The following is a 14961-nucleotide window of genomic DNA, read 5'->3' on the forward strand; positions in this document are numbered from 1 at the left end:
CAAGATCACCTCTATCTCCCTCTGCTTCCCCACCCTGCTCAAAAAAAGGGGGAGGAATAGAATAATAATCTTCTTAACTGTCATTATGAAATTTTGCTATCTTTTTTTTTTAAGATTTTATTTATTTACTTGACAGAGAGAGACGCAGTGAGGGGGAACACAAGCAGGTGGATGGGAGAGGGAGAAGCAGGCTCCCTGCTGAGCAAAGAGCCCAATGCGAGACTCAATCCCAGGACCCCAGGATCACGACACAACTGAAGGCAGACACTTAATGACTAAGCCACCCAGGAGTCCTGGATTACTTGCTGTCCTTAAGCATGGATAAAGTCATTTGTTTCTCCTTGATGGTCCTGATTAATATAAATAAATTAAAGTAATAAATTAAATAATAGATGAAGTTTTTAAGCTATATTATTTTATAGACATAAATGTGTTCACTTGCACGGGCATTTTGAATAAAGCTTGAGCAATTCAAGTTGAAAAAACTCAGATCTTTGAAGATTTCAGTCCCATTTATATCCTAGGTAATTAAATTATCCTTCAATGTTTAAATTATACTTATAATATCACTATATTTAATTTTCTTTAATAAGTACTTTAATTCTGAACCTAACAAGTAATACTTACCTAGCGAAATGGTCTCATATATCTAATAAACTTATTAACATAATAAATATTAGTTGTCTTAAAAATTCTAATATAAATTCAGCCAAATTCTTTTATAATATTCAATTTTAACATTGTAAGTCTGAAATCAATTGCCGCATTACATGTTTTAAACGGAATCACTAGGCCACTTGGTAAAACACGGTAATACGGCAAATCTCTTCAACATTCTAAACACAGCGAAGTGTGGAAATTTTCCAGAATTAGAAAATCCACACATACCCATGAAAAAAACAGTTTCAACCATCCCAATCAAACTAATGTGATTTTTCCAGTCTCTGAAGTTTCTTCAGTGGCCAAGAATAAGGGGCCAGGATCCAAGACCTGAGCCTACATATATTCAGGGAACTTCTTCCTACTCCCCTGATGGACATCATGAGCTATTTTTATGAGTTTTATAACAAGAATTACATACTTTACCTTGGACTTGGCTTTCGGACCAACCTCCCAGGAGTTAAGAATTAACGAATTCTTCTGTTGAGGATGGGAATCTGCAGTAACCACCAACGTAGCAGCTGACTTTCCTTTTGGCTTGGTTTGATTTTGAATTTCTTAAAACACGTAAGACATTTGAGTATCTTTCCCTTTGACGTAAACATTAACGTTTTTTCCACTGGGTGCTTCACGTTCTTACGCAAGTCTTCTATAACCCCTTTCAGCTTCTTTATAACCTCTTTCAACAAATTACTGGCTCCAGAACTCTTCGCCACCCCTGCCTCTCTAAGGCTGCTGCTGGCTTCCTTCTCCAAGCTCCTTCCCCCCTGATCCAGAGGATTCTTCCACTTCCCGTCAGGACCAAAACTCACCTAATTGGATTCCGTGTCTCTCTCTTGACTTCATCTAGAAAAGTAGCAAAATACACCACCCTAACATATGCCTCTTGGACATAAGGATTGTTTTGATACGGTTGTTTCTGAGATACGGTTGTTTCTGAAAACCTTCAGACACACAAGAGAATCTCTGAAAACAGAGGAGAAGTTACTTTTTTGTAAAGGACATTTACATATATAAAAGAAATTTCCCAGTTACTAAGGTGCCTCCCTGGGGAAGAGGAGGTTGATTCTAAATCTCCATTGAAGATTAATTCTCCGAATAATGGAGAAAGTAATGACTTAAATCTGTAGGACAACTGATGCTGTTTATTGTGCTTTTCCTGGTAGCGTCCCGTAACTGCCCCTCCCCCATCTTCCATTCTCTTCAGCTGGAGATGAGGGTTAAAATGTTGGTTTGGGCCATTTCAAGGGATTTTACTCAGTTTTCCTGGGTCTCCTTTGTGTACACATGAGGTACACACGTTATTACCTGCGGTTTGTTTTTCTCTTGTTCATCCGTCTTTTGTGACGAGGGTTCCAGCCACAGAACCTAGAAGGGTAGGGGAAAGATTCTTTTTCCTTCCCGAAAATCTGGTTCTAAAGGCACAATACTCATATAATTATGGTAGATGAACTTTTTGGATGTAGGGTTGAACCTGGAAAACAAACCAATAAAAAGGCAATTGACTCATTGCAGTTGGTAAAAACACCCCAGGGCAGTGAGTCTCAAACAGCGACAATTTGGCCCGCAGATAGGACTCCCAGATATAGCAAACAAAATACAGGATGTTTAGTTAAATTTGAATTTTAGATAAATTTCTGAAATACCGCATGGGGAATGCTTCTACTGAACAACTGTGTTGTTTAACTTAAAATGAAATGGGCGCCTGGGTGGCTCAGTCCTTTAAGCGTCTGTCTTCAGCTCAGGTCATGATCTCAGGGTCCTGGGATGAAGCCCCAGGTCGGGCTCCCTGCTCCGTCAGGAGTCTGCTTCTCCCTGCCCCTCACCCCGCGCTCTTGTGCTCGTTCTTTCTCTCTCCCTCTCCCATAAATAAATAAATAAAATCTTCAAAAATAAAATAATAAAGCCATTGCTCTAGCCATTGTGTGGAAAGTGGATTTGAGGCAGGCAGGAGAAAAAACAGAAAGACCAGTTAAGAGGCTACGGAGATAATCGTGCGGAAGTCAGGAGAGCAGCAGTGGGGACAGAGAGAAGAGGAGGTAGGAGGTAGAAATAAGGGGCATTTTGTTGAAAATGCATTGTTGAAACAAACTTCTATGCCCAAGATGGGCCACACTTGCCCAGAATGTCGCATCAGGAAACCAAAAACTGAGAGAACTTTCCTGTTCCTGTAAATGCTCCATTTTACCAAAAAGGAGGCATTTCCAGCCACCCCATAGCCAACTGCCAAGAATCTGTGCTAATATCATAGTTTTAAACAAGGTCAAATCGTCACCCCTGGCCAATCAACTTAAACCAAAGACATTTACCTTATTCCCTGATTGACCTGTTAGCCGGGGTGTCCTGTGTCCATATCACTGCTTCTAATCTCAATAAAACTTGCCTCTGCCCCACTTCCCTTGAGAAGAGTGTCCTAGTCCTCCTGCGGTACTCCCCCAGTCCAAAGGATATCAAATTAAATTGCTTTATTCTTGTCATTTGACAACCATTTCCTCCTGGCACCAAAAGCACGTCCCTGTACGTTGATCTGTGACACTCACAAGAGCTCTCTGTCAATTACATTTCTCTTTGCCTCACTGGCCTCCTGTTAGATTTCCCCCATAGGGAGCACTCCAGGAAGGCACAAGATGAAGGAGGCAGAAAGAGAGCTCCTCATTCCTATGTGTTAGCTGATCCCATCCGCTTAAGCCCAGCAATAGCCCTTCATCCTGGAAACAGCCATAGGCTGGCTTTTCCCTGCACTGTCTGGAAGAGCCAAATCGAGCCCTTCAGAGGTACCGACTCCCACCACCCAACGAGGTGCAGCTCCTCCCCTGAGCTCCCACAGCAGCAAGCAGACCATGTCCCCCCTCACTGCCTGGGTCCCCAGCATTCCAGGGTCCTTCCCTGCAGCTCCTCCATTCTGGTAACCCCAACCTCTGGTTCTTGTTCCCCCAGTCCAAGAAGTGGTGGCTGCTTCTGCCATTTTGTTGTAACAGTGTAACAAAGTGTTACCCCTCTGCCTGTTCAGCCCTGAAAGACCCACTTTATTAATTCCTTATATTAAATTCTTTCAGTTAAAATAACTGTGGTTGGGCACCTGAGCGGCTCCATTTGTTAAGCATCTGACCCTTGATTTCAGCTCAGGTCATGATCTCAGGGTCGTGGGATCGAGCCCCACCTCTGACTCCGTGCTGGGCGTGGAGCCTACTTAAGATTCACTCTCTCCCTCTCCTTCCACCCCTCTCCGCCTCGCCCTGGCTTTCTCTCAAATAAATAAATAAACAAATACATAAATACAGATAAAAATGAAAAATAAAAAAGTAAGTTGTATGGTTTTCCTTACTGGGCTCTAGCTGATGTAGTATGCTGGAGTTGTGTAGAAGCTACAGATGAGTGATATTCGGAATCCCAGATCAAGGAAGGCATGCACGTTTCCAGCTTCACTGTATAGGGTTATTTCTTCTTTAAATAACATAACAACGTTTTCTTTTCATTTTAGCACCTTTAAAGGTGAACAATGGCTATCCAATCAAATAAGCACTTTTGCTCACCAGAATGTTTGTGTTTCTGAGTGTTATGCATTGGAGTCCCACCATCTCTTTCTACAATTCTCCTGCTTGTGAAAGCTTTTTAGGTCGCTTGTTCGCTTAAAATAAAGTCCCGGATTCTGAGGCCAAATCGCATTAATTGTTGTTCTGTACTAAGATAGGGTCCTTCCTCCAAGACTTAAAAAAAATTTTGTTAAATTTGAAATCAGTCTTGAATTTTCCAGAAAGAGGTTTGTGATAATGGGAAAGGAAATGGGGTCAGCCATCCCTGAAAATTAAAAAAAAAAAAAATTGACATTTTAAGTTTAAATTTGAAGTAGGTCACTTCATTGCTTAACACTTACACCACATTTAATTCCTCGGCGGCTTCTACTTCTGTGTCACCCTCCATAATGTATTCCCAGAATCAGTTACTATCATGTGCTGTAATGGAAACATCAAGAGTAAATACCATGCTCCCACCGTAATTGGAATGCTGTGATTTTCTAGATAACTTCACATATCTGAGATGAGAGTTTATTTTTATTTCTTGGTAAAAGCAGAAAAGAAGCTAAAAAGTCACTATATCACTGATGAATCTGTTATGTTGGATGACTGTTATGGGATATAACCACCTACTTTGGCAAACCGTCCACTATTCCTCCAGGGACGGGGGAACCTGCTGGTAGAATTAAATTATAAGGCTTTTGCCATTTTGCAGTAAAACCAGTTTTTAAATAAAAACAATGGGAGACAAGCTATACTCTTTAGGGTGTGGGTTTACTACTTGGTCCTGGGGCAGAAGACATTACCTACTTTATTTACACTTCAAACTGCAATTTTCCATCGCTCTTGGTGCCTTTTGGGGCTTGACAAAGAGAGAAGTTATGTCTACTTTCTCGTGGGGCCTTAATGTTCAACCTATTATGTTCTCTTCTGAGGTTATGAAATGCAATCTCAATTTCTTCTGGAGTTTTGTTTGTTTTGTTCTATGTCCTAATAAAGGGTTGCTTTCTGGACTTTCTGTTTTGTTTTTTTGAATTCAGCTGTTGTTAAGGTCAGGCCTGTCAGACTGGTGGTGGGCCCAGATTCTGAGCTTTCCTGTTTAGAGATTGACCTATTCCCCCCAGTCCTTGGTAAAGCCCAGAGCTTTTTGGCCAACCATTTCTCATAGAATAAGGCAGGGTCCCAAGGTCATCATCTCACGTATCATTCTTTTAATTCAAGGCATTCCTTCTTTCTCCCTGTCGATCATGAATCCACCAAAACTAGTGAACCCGAAACATTCCATTATGTTGCCATTTTAATATTGCTTTGAAAGCATGAAGAATGGCACCTCTAAAAGGCTGAAAAACCATAGCATAGCATTCGGGGACAACCATTCTGGAAGGTTCTCAGCATGCTGCCTGATGGGAGTTTTTGTCTATGTTCTCAGCCTCCCTTCCCCTTTTCCCAGTTTGCATTTACTCTCACAATCATGTTATGAGTCAGCTGTGTGGTGCACGGCTTAAACCGACTAATGAAACAGATGCATAGGCATTCCACGGGCCATTTAGAATATAAGAAACATCTACATCTTTACTTTTTCAATCAGATTGTAAGTGGGTGGAGCCCACTGTCCGAGGCTTTGAAGAAATCCAAGATTGCTCAAGTTCCCTGGGCTTTCTCCCTCTCCTGGGATGTACCAGAACCCTTGGGGTCTCGGCACACGTGGCTCTAGGCAAATGAGCTAGGGTGGTTATTAGCCTCCTCCTTGTCATTATTCCATAACGTGCCTACAGAAATCTTGACAGCTTGCTAAAATGTTAATTCCTCACACTCACACCAGATATGTGAGGACCCGGGGAACGACATGTTGATAAACATTCCAGATGATTCTGAAGCTGGTGTCCATGGCCACTTGTGATTTTATATCTTTCTGATCTAGAAGCTTGGACAGGAAGCATTTATCCAGCTCCAAAGGCAGCGTTGGACTTGTAGATGAATGCGGTTTGTGAGGCGCCTGGCTGGCTTGTTGGTAAAGCACGTGACTCTGGATCTTGAGGTCATGAGCTTGAACCCCACACTGAGTGAGGAGCCTACTTCAAAAAAAATAAATAAAATATTAAGAACGGATAAATAAATCCATTTGAGTTTGAGATTCTAAGACTTCTTCACATAAAATTAATGAAGTTGTGCAACTCCTGGGTGGCTCTGTCTGTTAAGTGTCTGCCTTTGGCTCAGATCATGACCTTGGAGTCAGGTCATGACCTTGGAGCCCGGGGATCAGGCTCCCTGCTCAGTGGGAAGTCTGCTTGTCCCTCCCCCTGCCCCATTCATGCTCATTTTCTCTCTCTCTTTCAAATGAATAATCTTTTTTTTTTAAGTAATAAAGCTGTATAACAAATACTATTTCTGACTTTAATGACCCTACCCTCTCAATGATGATACTCATTTCTCCATAGTCCATTTTTGGTCCAGAACTGACTGATCATTTCTATTCTAGGCATAAAACCTAAAAAAGACCTTATAGTATATAACCCATGGAATAGGAACACATTCACGCACGGGTCTGAATCCCTGCTACCAGGGTTTTGACCTACTACGTTTTTTACCCCAGGTTTTTCTTCCTTGGCCATCAATATTTGCTTGTTTCTTTTAATTAACGTGTGCTCAATGAGGATGCTGTCACTCTCCCCACCCAGCAAACTTACTTCTTGGAGGGAGAAGAGAAACTCAGTTTTTGTGCCTGCAGCACAGGTATAAACACAGTACGTAAACGGAGATCCAATGTACCTGTGGCACTACAGTTTCATGGAGAAACGTCACTTAGGGAGGGGGGCCTCCAAAGCTTCCTTAAAAAGAAACAGGAAGGAAAGTTTGAGAAACATGGCTGCATCTAATTTCAATCTTAGTTTTTTAGTTTTTAAAATAGACATCTTTTATGGGGGCACCTGGGTGGCTCAGTTGGTGAAGCATCTGCCTTTGGCTCAGGTTATGATCTCAGGGTCCTGGGGTCAAGCCCCACATTGTTGGGCTCCCTGCTCAGCGCGGAGTCTGCTTCTCCCTCTGCCCCTCCCCCCTGCTGGGGCGCTCTCCCTCCCTCTTGCTCCCCCTCAAACAAACACATAGTTGATACTTTCAGGGAGTAGTCTGAGCCCTTTATACATATTAACTTCTCTAACGTGGTCAAAGTAAACCCAACAATGATTTAACAGATGAGGAAGTGGAGGCCCAGAGACATAAAATAATTCGCCAGGGTGACCTGACTCTGAATGGCAACATGAGAGCCAAAACCAGGACACATGGCCTCAGAATCTGTCACTAGAGCCATCACCTTATCTGGCCTCTCTTTTGGTAAACAGCCTTCCCGTCTTCCTAAGGATGTGTGTGTGCTTCATAAATTAACTTGCAAAAAGTGAGATATTTTTTGTGCAATTATTGGCATCCCACATTTTCCCTTTCCTGCTACTTAGTGACTCCCTTTCCAGTTACAAGATAGCCCTCGGTATGATTTTTTGTGACTGCCTTAACATTTCCTTGGTATCGATGACAACAGCTCTCATTTACTTAGCATTTCCCAGGGCCAAGCTGTCTACCAGGTGCTTCTCACATATCGTCTGGCTCAAACTATGAGGATAAGTAATTTCTTGAGATAATAAAAAAAAATTATGGCTTGAATGTACGGAGTGTTTCCTATTCACTGGGCACATCTGAGGGACCTTGTTCACATTAGTGCTCTCTCACAATCACCCAGTGAGGCTGACACCACTATTATCCCCACTTGTACAGAGGAGGAGACTGAGACTTTGAGAGGCAAAATTATCTGCCCCAAATCAGCAGGTGACAAGAGGCCGAATGTAGCTAAAAACCTTCCTTTAGGTAGACTACTTGCTGCCATGATGGTGTCTTCATTTCCAGACCTTGACTCATGTTGGCTAGACATCCCTAGACTACTGGGGCTCCCATTGGTCACCGTGAGCTTGGATTCCCTGACCTTTTTCAAGTTCAACTCGTCCAGCCATCGTCTCATTGCATTCCAACATGGGTGTTATTAACTCTGACCAAATAAATGGCACAGAAGATAAGTCCATAATTCTTGGAATGTTCCCCTCTCAGAGTGGGTCATTGGCTCAGAGGCAAATGGCATCATTTGCAGCATTATTTGTAGGTGGGCAAACAAAAAAGCTGAATTAGCTAAGAGCTAGTGTCAGGTTTCCTGTGTCATTTCAACAGGAAAAATATTAAACATATAGGAGGCAATATTTTTTTCTATTTTGTGTTTAAAATACAAAGAAGAAGAAAAGTTACAGAAGTATCCATATTCACTGTGGCTATGTGATGTCTCCAAGTAGAAAATGATAAGAAATGCTATTTTCCAACTGAAATCCATATTTCAATGCGTGGCTTTGAAACTGTAAAAAAAAGGGAGAATTATGCAAAAACATTTCCTTAGAGGAAAAAAATAAACATCCCCTAAAGAAATTTATGGTGTGGCCAAGTGAGTTGAGGGGTTGTGCTCCTCAAGAGCTTTTGAACCTGATTTGAACCAAATATTGACTCTTAGTTTATAATTCTGACCCTTAGGGGACTATATACTTGGGAATTTGGCAGTGATTCAGGAAGAAACAAAGTGTGGGTGAAGGAAGGAACTATCTCACAAAGAAGGAAGTGACTTAGTTGGTGCTAAGAAATATGAGAGGTTCTTGGGGCACCTGGGTGGCTCAGTGGGTTAAAGCCTCTGTCTTTGGCTCAGGTCATGATCCCAGGGTCCTGGGATTGAGCCCCGCTTTGGGTTCTCTCTTTGGCCGGGAGCCTGCTTCACCCTCTCTCTCTGCCTGCTTCTCTGTCTACTTGTGATCTCTGTCTGTCAAATAAATAATAAAATCTATTTAAAAATAAAAAAGAAATATGAGAGGTTCTTATACAGACATTCAGCCCACACACTCCGCAGGGGGCCAAGGGCAGGCAGACCCAAGATGGGCCACTTGGGCATGAATATCATTTTGAGTTACAATCAAAACCCAGTAGATTCAGGAAAAGCTTTTACCTTCCAGCTCAAATTAATTCAGATAGAAGACTTGCTCCAGTAAGAGAGATATCACTATTGATAACTTCGTTATGATATGAACTAGGTGTGGTAATCAAGGAGGAACCTAGCAAGGACTGTTAGATCAAAGTCCTCTATGTCACATTGTTTCTGAAGGGCCCAGTATGGATTTGTTTACAAACATTGGCTCTTTGATCTTCCTGTGAACGGCATTCCTTCGCTTTCAAGTCCCAGACCCCTACCACCTCAGTTCTAACTCATATGTCTTTGGAATTTCCATGTCCATGTGGATTCTACATACACATAAAATTTAATTTTATTATCTCTTGTTAATCTGCCTCATGTCAATGTCAATTTGATTCTTACTCCAACTAGAAGGACTTCGAATGGAAGAGAGAATTCTTCCTCCCCAACATCAGTTAACCACCAAAGAAGTTTGAGGATCCAAGATGGAAATTTCCATTCATCTTCAAACGCCTGATGTCCCTCCAAGTTTAAACCCAGTGCAGGTGGAGTGCAAAATGTTACAGCCATTCTGGAAATATTTTTGGAACATCTACTGCAGTTCTATACATGAGTACACTTGTGACCAAAAATTCCACTCTTAGCATACGCTTAACCAAAATGTAAATACCAAAGACATAAAAAAATTCAAGTGGGCATTATTTGCAATGGACAAAAGTTGGACTCCATGAACTGTGGAATAGATAAATAAAATTTTATATAGGAATATAATGGAACACTAGACAGCAATACAAATGAACAGACTACTGTTACATGCAAAAATACGGATGAATCCCACAACCATAATGTTGAACAAAGAAGCTAGACACAAAAAAGGATGTACAGACAATTTCATTTTTATTTTTTTTTAAAGATTTATTTGAAAGAGAGAGAGAGAGAGAGACAGCACAAGCAGGGCAAGGGGCAGAGGGAGAAATAGGTTCCTTGCTGAGCAGGGAGGCTGATGCGGGACTCGATCCCGGGACTCCAGGATCATGACCTGAGCCAAAGGCAGTCACTTAACCAACTGAGCCACACAGGCACCCCACAATTCCATTTTTATAAAGTTCAAAAGAGAAAAGTAATAGGATATTAGAATTCTTAGTGACTATCTTTGAGGAAGGGAAGGAAATGGCACTTGGGAGGCACATGAGCTTCTGGATATTGACAAAGTTCTATTTCTTAACCTGGGGTATGATTTCATGGTTATGTTCCCTTTAGGATAATTAACTGAGCTTATCATGTTTCTACATGTATGTTACTCTTAAACATAATACACACACAGACACACACATCAAGACTTCTGTAGAATGAATAGATTAAAACCTCCAACAAGTATGATTCTCTAGGACTTCTCCCCCGAGGACTGCTTCTCCATTCCCACCAGCTCACCATCCTCTTGGAGAACGTTCCCATCTCCAGTCTTGCCTTCTCTTTATTACCCCAGGTGGTGGCAACTGAGTCACTGCTTGTTGTTATGGTAGGCTTTGGACACCTGTAGCACATGTTCCTTCTAGCCCTGAATCACCTACAGCCCGAGAAGCCATCTCATTTGAGAAATATGATAGGAACAACTGGAATCTGGCCACATCGATCTTCTTTTCCTAGGATTCTGTTCTGCTCTAACAATGCACCCAACGCAACTAGGGGAGAGCAGAAGTATAATTACTACTTAGAGCGCCATCTGGTGTATTTTTTGCTGAGTGACACAAACATCTCCGCTGGGAGCCGTGGAATTAAGTCTTTCCCTGAGGAATATTACAGACCTCTGGCTTTGCATTTAACCTTTGACAAAGTCCTAAGAATTCCTGTTATGTATCAATTTGGGAAATACAGAATAACTATTCATATAGTGGACATTTGTCTGTTTCTTTTTTTTTTCCTCCTGTCATCCTGAACAAGCTGTTTGGAGACTATCCTATGGAAACTGTAGAAAAACAAATACTGGATTTCCCCAGACTCCCAAGCATCACATGATCTAGGCCCACCAATTAGAAGCAATCTGCCATGTGAGCTTAGAATTAGAAGTTCAGAAGAGAAAAAGCTGAGATGCCATTTCTCTATTGACTAGCTCCCATTTCTAAAGAGCAATTTTAGCAGCAAGTGCAAAAGCTAAAGGGTATGAGAATTTGCCCTACTTGCAGGCTAATAGGTTCCTGTGGGAGCAAAGCCCATGAGCCAGAGATAGATACCCAAACACAGAAGAACACACTGGATCTTTATAATGGGCAGTAAGCATGTCTACCCATTCGCTCTATAGGGAAATTTTCACTTTTCAAGACTTCTGCTATGCAAGCATTTTTTAAAAATTTAAATTTAAATTCAACTAATTAACATGGAGTGTATTATTAGTTTCACAGGTAGAGTTTGGTGATTCATTAGTTATCCATAACACCCAGTGCTCATTATATCCTGTTGCCAGACTCGTCTCCAAACGCAAGGGAGACAAAAGCAAAAATGAGCTATTGGGACTTACCGAGATAAAAATCTTTTGCATAGCAAAGGAAACAGTGGATCAAAGACAACCTTCAGAATGGGAGAAGATATTTGCAAATATCTTAGATTAAAGGTTAGTATCTAAAATCTTTAAAGAACTTATCAAACTCAACACCCAAAGAACAAATAATCTAGTGAAGAAATAGGCAGAGGACATGAACAGATGTTTCTGCAAAGAAGACATCCAAATGGCTGAGAGACCCAGGCCCTCACATTTGACAGACGAGTCTGAGACACGGTAGTTGCAGTCTTAGCCCAAAGGCCTGAGAAGCCGGGAGCCTTTGTCCGAGGGCAGGAGAAGCAGATGTCCCAGCTTAGAGAGAGCAAATTAGACCTTCCTCTGCCTTTTTGTCATATTCAGACCCTCAGTGGATGGGGTGGGGAGTGCCTCCTATACTGGGGAGAATGATCTTTTCCCAGTCTCCCAACTCAAATGCTAATCTCTTCCAGAAACACCCTCATAGATGCATCGAGAAATAGTGTTTTACCAACTCTGCACATCCCTTAGCCAGTCAACTTGACACGTAAAATTAACCGTCACAAATGGAATCCAACATCCTAAAGCCTGGAGTAAGAGGGAAAGAATATTTGCATCATCATAGAAAGGGTTCTGGGGGAAGCAGATGTGAATACCAGCTTTTTTAAAGCCATCCTAGATTTACGAGGCAAAACACCCACCAGGGGTGCGTAGGTTAAAGCAGCGTGTTGGCCGTCTTATCCTGATCCCCTCATCAGAAGGATCACTGAAGGGCCTTAGCTTTTTTAATAAAACTCAGAGCAATCAGGTCTGTCTCCTAAACAAAGCCTTTATCTTCCACCTCGTCTTTTTGGCAGCATCAGAAATCTCTATCTTGGGGTGCCTGGGTGGCTCAGTGGGTTAAAGCCTCTGCCTTTGACTTAGGTCATGATCCCAGGATCCTGGGATCCGAGCCCCGCATCAGGCTCTCTGCTCAGCGGGGAGCCTGCTTCCTCCTCTCTCTCTCTGCCTGCCTCTCTGCCTACTTGTGGTCTCTGTTTGTCAAATTAATTTTAAAAAAGAAAAGAAAAAAGAAATCTCTATCTTGCCATAATGGATTTTTTTTTTCAGTGAATGGGAAGACAGGAGAGGGAAAAAAAGAACATATTAGAGATAAACTCAAAGTTTTCAACCCACTTTATGCCCACATGCTTGCCTCCAGGTCCTCCCTTCTCCAAATCTTCTTGAACACAGTGGTCCGACTCTCCTTGCACACTGGCTTTTTACACTGGTGTGTTAGTAAGACAGGAGATGTATTTCCTTCATAACCTTTAAGTTTGTATGATCACACAAGTAATAGATGTTCTTTGCAGGAAGGTTAGGAAAAATAATATAATTAGAAAAATTACAAAGGAAGATGGGGCGCCAGGGTGGCTCAGTGGATTAAAGCCTCTACCTTCGGCTCAGGTCATGATCCCAGGGTCCTGGGATCGAGCCCCACATCAGGCTCTCTGCTCAGTGGGGAGCCTGCTTCCTCCTCCTCTCTCTCTGCCCGCCTCTCTGCCTACTTGTGATCTCCATCTGTCAAATAAATAAACAAAATCTTAAAAAAGAAAAAAAAAGAAAAATTACAAAGGATGAGAGGAAAGCAAAGATGACACGCAAATCTGTTCTCCACCATCCAGGCACGTCTGGAATTGAAATCGTTCTCTAGGCACTGACGTAACGCTAGGGGATGTTATTTCCCTTGCAACAGCTTCTGTAGGCCAGGTCAATCTAGATTTTAATCAAGCTAAGTCAGAGCTTAATGAAACATCTGCTGAAAGATGCATTTTGTCTCCTGAGTCTAGCCTGCATTGCAGACATCACTTTCTGGCTCTGATATTGGGGCTGAAAGATGAACCAGGGCTTCTAAGAAGAGCACAACATTTTCTAGGAAAGGCTGCTTGGGTATCTGCATGCTAAATGGCCTGTAAGGACAGAGACAGGGAGGCAGACTCTGTCTCCCCCATCTTTTTCCTCGCCCAGCACACATAGCTTTGTATCACCATGTGGCTAATGAACTTGCAGGACAGCTCAGGGGGGTCTCTCCAGCTGACTCTACCCATCTATTCGACTTACTAATCGGAAATTCTCTTTTACCACTAGCCGTAATGGTTTATTTATTTATTTGAGAATTGGAGAGAAAGAGGAGGAGAGAGACCCTAAGCAGGGGGAGGGGCAGAGGGAGAGAATCTCAAGCAGACTCAGCATTCAGCTCAGAGCCTGACATGGGGCTCTGTCTCCTGACCCTGAGATCATGACCTGGGCTGAAATTAAGAGTCAGACGCCCAACCGACTGAGCCACCCAGGCATCCCTGACAATCCCTGTTTTATAGAGAGGGAAACTCAAATTCAGAGGAGTTAACTTAACGGCTCAAAGGTCACAGGGCTGCAAAGTGCTGGAACCAAGATTCGAACCAAGTCTGTCTCACTCTAAACCTATTCTCTTAACTGATCTACTTAGCAGACCCTCTCTTAGTAAATAAACTCACATTCTACAGACACGGTTCGTGTTCATGATGCTAATGGTCCAAGTACAGAGGAAAAACCTTGGACCAACACAGTGTAAGGGGTCATCCATTCAAACCTTATCTCCCTAAAGATCCTAAAATCCAATGCTGTGAAGTCAGTAACTACTGTTTGGCTGAGCACAGATGACTGTTGAATTTTTATATTTGGTAAGACAGCTCCTGGCTCCGGGAAGCACTTCTACCTTATGGAATATCAAACAAAAGAACTACATTTGGGGGTGGTTACAATGTATCTTTGACTCCATACTTTTCATTCTTTCCTAATGTCTCAGATGAATGGTATGTGACAAGGATGCAAGTTCCTATAGGTTCTCAGGCTTCCACCATTTTCTCAGAGTTGGAGAGGTAATGGGAGGTGCTGAAAGGACCCTTGCTTGCTAAATTAATCCTGGTTTCTCTTCCTTTGGAAGGAATCTGGGTAATGTGAGAACAGATCAGTAGGAAGAATCTAGGAAGCCTTACAGATTTAAAATAAAGAGAAGGGGCCTTGGAACAAAAGCCTTGGAATGACCGCCATTTAGAAGACAAGGGAAAAAAGGGGAAAAAATTAACATTATGAAAGCAACACTTTCAACATTTTTGTGACACACACAGCAAGGCTTTAAAATTGACATCTAAAGTTTGGATGCTGGGGCACCTGGGTGACTCAGTCAGTGAAGCCTCTGACTCTTGATTTTAGTTCAAGCCATGATCTCAGGGTCATGAGACTGAACCCTGCACTTGGCTCTGAACTCA

The sequence above is a fragment of the Mustela nigripes genome, chromosome 4, assembly GCF_022355385.1.
Source record: "Mustela nigripes isolate SB6536 chromosome 4, MUSNIG.SB6536, whole genome shotgun sequence".
In the NCBI taxonomy this organism is placed as follows: domain Eukaryota; kingdom Metazoa; phylum Chordata; class Mammalia; order Carnivora; family Mustelidae; genus Mustela; species Mustela nigripes.